The sequence below is a fragment of the Belonocnema kinseyi genome, chromosome 4 (assembly GCF_010883055.1).
Source record: "Belonocnema kinseyi isolate 2016_QV_RU_SX_M_011 chromosome 4, B_treatae_v1, whole genome shotgun sequence".
In the NCBI taxonomy this organism is placed as follows: Eukaryota; Metazoa; Arthropoda; class Insecta; order Hymenoptera; family Cynipidae; genus Belonocnema; species Belonocnema kinseyi.
The window spans coordinates 87,411,429-87,419,027 of NC_046660.1; the positions used below are offsets into that span (position 1 = coordinate 87,411,429).

The 7,599-nt window shown below is 28.2% G+C and overlaps 1 protein-coding gene across 2 annotated transcripts in view; it reads left to right on the top strand.

Annotated features, from left to right (window-relative positions):
- The window catches only part of LOC117171736 (probable chitinase 2), a 149,456-nt gene that overhangs the window by 136,661 nt on the left and 5,196 nt on the right, over positions 1 to 7,599 (top strand). The window contains exon 1 of one of the 2 annotated variants that reach the window (XM_033359320.1): positions 2,227 to 2,265. The exons of the other annotated variant lie outside the window; for it this stretch is intronic. The gene's annotated coding sequence lies outside the window, so the exon portion shown is untranslated. Of the gene's footprint in view, positions 1 to 2,226; positions 2,266 to 7,599 lie in introns of those variants that run through there. 2 annotated transcript variants of the gene reach the window in all.

The window sequence follows — 7,599 nt, forward strand, 5'->3', positions numbered from 1 at the left end:
AACGTATGCAGAATTTGACTTGCTGCTGATAAAAATTGGCTAGCAAAAATTTGATATGCCATTGAATAAAAAATGTTAATTTAATAATTTTTAATAATTGTATAGGAAAATTTGAAAGGTATTTTAAAAATTATAGAACTGTTACATGTACAAAAGATCAATTTAGGCTCAGCTTTATAAACAAAATATTATATGTATATCATAAATATCATAAATATATATTTTTTAAATCCTAAACATCTATGAGATATTTGGCAAATTTACTGCATTAAAATTTTGTATTCTTTATATGGACAGAATTTTCGGGAGATTAATTCACGGCACTGCTCTTTGATTATATCACTCTTGAGCGCGAGATCTAAGATCTCGGAACACTTGCTTTTACAGCATAGATTTTGAAGTTTCAGGCATTAGGCCACGATCCTTTACTCTCAGGTCTCGAATTCTATTCTCTTAGATCATAGAGTCCGAAACTTAAGGGCACGTAAGATATGTAGCTCTAAAATCACGCGCTTCCGTGAATAAATCTTTTGAAATTTATCTTTGTGTAGGAATAGCAGTTTTGTTTGTAGTTAATTTTAACCAGCAAAAAGTCTTCACATGTATCAAAAAATCTCTTGTTATTTCTAAGGTGAGATGAAACTTTCCTAAAGTGCATTCTAACAAAGAAATCTTTTGGAAGATTCCTCTAGACTCCCGACACAACAAAAAAATTATTTAATATTACAATTTGGAAAATAATAATTTTCTCAAATGCATTTTCCTAACGCGCATAACTTAATATTCATTAAGCTGCCACTTAGTAAGAAACTTTTATTTTGCAACGAAGCAACTGAATAAACTTTGTATTTTTAATGTGTTTTTATCTTTTCAGTTTTAATTTTTGTTGTCAAAAATTGCCTATCTAATTATCAATATTAACTTTTAGCTCGTGTCTGAATCACTTGAACATTCCCAAGCCACTTTCTATTTTTCGTTTGAAAATTTGGTAAAATGCAGCGATCTTAGAAACAAAAAAAGTGTACATGCTGCTTTATTTATCGAACATAGAAAATTCACGCTGCAAAAATAAAATTCCGTACATTTTTAGCACCAATAAGATTTCCATAAAATTTCCGTTTTTCACGCCTTTCTAATACGCCTGACATCCTGTGTTCTGCTAAGTTTCTGCAAGGTAGTTCATGCTGTTTATGGAAATTTATTTTTATATAAAAAAATTTAGGAATACAAGTGTTTTTAGGTGGTATTATAGAATTGATTAATTCTTAATAAGAAAAAAGCTTATATATTGAACTATTTTTCAATGAAACATGAATGTTGTTTCAAAAAATAAAAGAATAATGTATACAAATTAGGCGTAATATTTTTATCTAAAATTGATAGTAATTCAAATAAACATAAAATTTTTAATCAGGTCATGATGAACTGATAATATAACATACGAAAAACGGACTGTAGTCATCTTTGCAGCCCGAGTTATGAATATTTAAATAAATGCTGAGTCAAGGAGTAAGCGAACAAAACATGATAACCTGGTTCCAGACGATTCCATAAAGTTTAGACAAAGGCTATATTTCGAAAACACGATGTGCTTAAGTTTATACCGTTTTTGGTCATATATTTAACTTTTTTGTACAAAATATGGGATACTTTTTTTGTAAACCAAGTATCAATAATCATATTTCTCGAGTACAAAGACTGCTTCAACCACGCATGACTCATTTTTTTCAAATGGAGATTTATCATGTTTTGTTCGCTTGCTCTGCGGTTATACTGACTGTAAGATAAAATTTATTTCTAGCTTTAGACCCTCACAATGATTGTTGATGATACATTTTTGTCTAAGCAGACTTAAGATTCACAAAAGAGATATCTGTACAAGATTCAATATTTATTTAAAATCATTCTTTTGGTTGCACATCTGATACTCTTGATAAGAACAGGGTAATCATAGTTTAACTTATCTACAGGTTTCTTCTAGCAATCCAATTTTACATAAAATATATGTACGACAAAATAAGCCTAAATTCTGAGTTTTTTTTCAAAGCATGTAAGTCGGGGGAATGACCGTAAAAAATCATTAGGCATGACTGGTGTTATTGCCTTTCTACAAAAATATTTACCTTAGATATGAAAAATACATCTGGAATGATTCATGTTTAATGTGCTCTCTAGATTATGCACGAAAGTATAAAATTTCTAGCATGTGCAACCAAAGTATAGTATTGTTCCGAATTTCTTGAACAACGCCTTGGAAACTTAAAGGTACGTTTAATTACTCTAAGTTGTACGAGATTATTAAATAATATTAAAAAATTAAATTTTATAAACTTTTAAGATATAGCTGAGCTGAATTTATTTATTAAGTTAGGAATGTGTTTAAAACTTTCATACCCCAGTTCTCATACACGAAAATAAAGTATTCTATAGAGCTGAATAGTTTCTTCGGCTGAAATTTAAAAAAATCCTCTTAATATCTTTTAAAATCATAATATATATTTTGTATGCTGCTCATTTTAAATTTCAGCTCTAAAATGCTGTTAGAAGAAAATGTATTTTTAATAATAATTCTTTTACTTATAATTTACCATTATCCCTTAAAAATAATTATCGTTCATTTTTTCATACTGTAACGTACATGAGAAAACGTACTTATTTTTTAAAATAATAAGGTAACAAGACTTCCAAATCGAGTAGAGAAAAAGTTATGAATATGTAGACTTATTCTATCTTAGAATACTTTTAACAACAGACGAATTTCTCGAAATGTTAAGTTTAACTTTTTTTAAATGTTAATATTCTTATTGAATGTATTTTTTAAGCACGACATTTTAATCTGCATAATTAATTTTAATGTATGAATAGAAATTAATTTTCTTTTGAAGATTAATCGATAAATCTATATTGAAGGTGTACTATCATAAAAAAATGATTTATGACCAATAAAAGTATGACCAAAAACTATATCACGCTATTTCAAACACTTTTCACACATACGAACATCCTCCCACCCTTTTAAGTCAAATTTTCTCCTTTGATTTTATTTGACAAAGTGTATGGGTACGGTGTTAAATTTAACATGACACAATGAAGTTTTTAATTTAAAATATGTTGCGGTTTCAAACTAATAAGTTAAAATAAAAATTTTAATTTTTAAATAAAATAAGATTTTAACTATAAAATACCAATTTTATATTAACAGAGATGAATATTCAAAAAAAGAATTGAGAATTGAAGCCAAAAAACATGATTCTTTTATAAAACAGTTAACTTTAACACTCGTAAAGATTCTGTTAAAAAAAATGATTTCTTGAACACATAGTTTAATAATAAAATAACAGAAGTGTTCATTTTAGACCGAATAGTTGCATTCACAAATGAATAGTGGAATGTTGAACCTATCTAGATAATTTATCAACCAAATAGTCGAATTCCCAAACAAAAACGATGAACTTATAACAGCAAAAAGTTGCATTTTTAACTAAGTAGTTGAATCTTCAAAAAATAAATGCTCATTTTTAAAAAAAGGACTAATTTTACACACTAGATTTGAATTTTGATTCAAAGAAATAACATTTTAACAAAATAGTGGCATTTTTACCCACATAGTTGAATTTTCAATCTACGTACATAAATTTTCGACTAAATAGATAAATAAAAGAGTTGTATTTACAACCATATAGTTGAGCTTATAAGCAAAAGGGATACATTTTTAAAAACTCAGGTACATTTTTAACTAATTAGTTAATATTTTATTTAAAAATATTAATTTTTAAAGAAAAATATAATTGTTAATATTTTAACCATTTGACTAAAAACGTCATATACTGTATAAAAAAAATTTTACAAACAAATATCTAAACCTTCAATCAATGAAATGAATACCTAACAAAGTAGTTCAACTTTGAACATAGTAATTGAATTTTCTATTAAGAAGATTAATTTTCTAGCAAAAATACTAACTATTACCTAAAAACTATCAATTTTACAACCAAAAATAAAAAAGTTAAATTTATAGTTTCAACAGTTATTTTTTAAGAAAAAAAAATGCGAATTTTAAACAAAATATTTTCATCTTTAACCAATAAAATAAATAATTAAAAAAGGAGTAAAATTTTATATGAATAATTCTAGAGCTGAATTTTAAACTAAACACGATACATTTTCAGCACGAAATAAATTATTATTTAAATTTTAAGTTAATAACATTGATTTCGAACTAAAAAAAAACATGAATCTGTTAATAAAGCAAACAAGTTTCCCTTGTGAACTACGGCAATTATGCCTTTACCTACTAGGAAACTGACATACGAGTAACAATTCCTCTTATCACCTGTGATCATGTTCATTCAGACACCTTTTAGGATAGTAGCAGATTAGCTGGGTACTGCGGTTGTAATAAGAAGGTTTGGTGATGCATGGTGGAATTATATAATTCAGGCAGCCCGAAAAGAAAAAAGCGTACAAAAGAAATATACAGAAATATATAGTACATGCCAATAGTTTTAATACACTTATTTTTTGATGATTAAGTTCTCCTAATTTTAAATATGTCAGAGCTAAAATTTTTTCTCTCTAAAGGATCAAATGCTTAAAAAGTTGTGTAGAAAATGAGCTCAGGGTAAAGGTTATTTGTCTATTTTTCAAGTACATATTGCAAGAATATGTACTAGAATATGAGAGAAATGCCTGAAAAATGTATCACGGTTAATGTCCCCAAACGCATGAAATAATGCTGTACGTACATTTTTTCAAATTTCATAAATATTATAACTTTAATAGAAAACTGTGCTTTGAAATTCTAAGGAATTACAGCCCTGAATTGGAATTGGCCTTTTCTCCATTTCTTTCTAAACAAGGTTTTCAAATCATCTACGGCTTTCAAGATAACATTCTCATTGCGAAACTCGCGTTTCGCGCTCGGTAATTTTGCTCCAATTAAAAAATTTCGTTAATATAATTTGTAAATTTTCTTCATATCTACTAAAAATAAGTCTTCAAACTTACGGATCTCTTAAAAACAAAACATAAAGTACACATAAAAACTCATCATATTCACTTATTAATTGATGAAAATCAGTATCCACTTTAAGAAGAAAATAATTGACATTACAGCGAATAAGTCAAAAATAAAAAAACACGGAGAAATCCCTAAAAACAGACCCTCGTAAGAAATAAGTGTAGAAAAACGCTTTCAAATTATACATTCTTACTACCATTAAATAACAAATTAAAGTGAAAAGCAGTCATAAAAATTTCACAAGATAATGTCACATTTTTTCCAATAATAGATTTTCATATTTTGATTATTCGTGTCCCACAATGAAAAAATATTTTCAATAGTATTAACAATATGACTTACGGAATTTGTAATTACAAACATTTCTTGAAAATGCACATTTGGCGGGTCTATCTTTATCATGGACTTTTAAAGAATTACTGAAAATTGCATATCGGAAATGTCTATTACTCTAGCATTATGATGTATGTTTGTATGATTTGATTTTTGGAAATACATACTAGCCCTTTATAATTTGAAAATATATTAATTTGATATTAAATTCCGTAATTCTGTAAGGAGCATGCTTCGTATATGTAGTAACGTTTTATAGGTAACTTTTTTATAAATATTTCTTCTTGCGTTTATAGATGACAGTAATCTGATCTTTGAACCAAATTACAAAATTTTTGATCAAAATGAATTGATATTAACTGCACATTTCCAGTGATGTTTCTACAATAAATTTGAGATACCTAGTAGTTTGGGTGTCAAATGGCGCTGTTGTTAAGGCCTGGGTAAGGACCCTGTAGTGATGATGTACAGCGGAAGTGCTAACTACTTGTTGGTAGCCAATCGGTAATAAAAAGCTACGGTTTCGCGTCCTTCACTAGAGGGTCCTTAGGTCTGAAAGACACTCTGCAGGTGGATTGCCCATATAAAGACAGGCCCATCAAATGTGTATTTTCAACAAATGTTTGTAATTACAGATTCCTTATTTCATACTTTTATTATTATTGAAAATATTTTTTTATTATGGGACACGAATAATCAAAATATAAAAATCTATTATTAAAGAAAAATATTTTATTCGCTAACAGTATTTGGCGAATTTTAGTGATCTCACAACATTCTCTTGTGAAATTTTAATGACTGCTTTTCACTATAATTTGTTATTTAATGGTAGTAAGAATGTATTATTTGCCGGTATTTTTCTTCCCTCGTTTCTTACGATTATATGTATACGTATGGGGTGAACGCATCTTGAAGAAAACGAATAGAAGAAAGAGAAATTACTACAGTTACTGTATAGGAGGCTTCACGTGAAACGTATCCAATAAAGCAAGCTAAAAGCATTCATATAGGAATACAACCAATAATACATCATTGACACACCAATACAATAAAGGGGATCAAAGTGATGAAGAAGCTTGGTTAACCGTGTCATATCGTCTAGGAAGGTAGAGAAGTCACCACAGCTCTTCATAAACCTTGGGAGGAAAAAAATCTTAATCGAACTGGGGAAGTTTTTTCGGCAAATCGCACGAACTTTTCACAACATGACAACCATATAAGCTAAAAAGTCCGAAACATATTGATAATAACGGAAACCTTAATTATTTATCTTTCACTATCCATTTGCAAAAAATTAATATATTTAGTGTACTATTAGAAATTATAGTGTAAAGATGAAGAGTCATAATTCGTAAAAGTTTTCTCTGTTTATAAGTTATAGGGAACGCGATATTTTCATAATAGTAGTTACGGCCGGTTCGCCTTCTTATTTGGTTGCGAGACCCGACCGGGCCTACTGATAACTTCCTTCATAACTTTTTTAAAAATATTTTTGGGCTCATTTTAAAGCTATTTTTTCACAGTATCACACCAGATTATGAGTATAAATCGTGAAAATTACTTTATCAAATTGCAACGACTTAAAGCTGTAAAAAAAGTTAGAAAAATCGCAATATTCTTTGTAGTAATCCAGATATTTCTGTAGAATATATGAAACATATAATCAAAAAGTTTCTATGAAATTTTCTGAAAATATATATTTATCTATTTTGTATTCTGATTTGCCTACAAATTAAATGTTTTCTAATTTTTCCAAATTGTTGCAATTTTAAGTCCTAGCAATTCAATTAGGGAATTTTCAAGATTTATGCTTATCAGCTGTTATAATACTATGGAAAAAAAGCTTCAAAATGAGCTCAAGAACATTGAAAATTATTGATATTTAAGGAAGTTATTGAAATTTTAAGAAAGCATTGAAATATACACTATTCTTGAAAAAATCTACTTCAATTGTTATCAGTCGCTTAGCCTTGGGTGCTCAGCGTCTTGTTTGATGTATTTCAGATAACATTAACTTTCAATTTCTAACTCGACGATCCCCGTTAATTACTGAGGTTAGGGATATAATTAGGAACCTAAAAACGGTAATGCTGCTTGCGTAGGTTGTATTAACACTGAAATGCTTAAATACTGTGGCCAGTACTTACATACGAGGGTAGTTCAATAAGTCCTTAGAATGAAGTATAAAAACAATTTTTTTGGGGTAAATTTTTTTTTATTTTTCAACATAATCTCCTTGGAGCTCT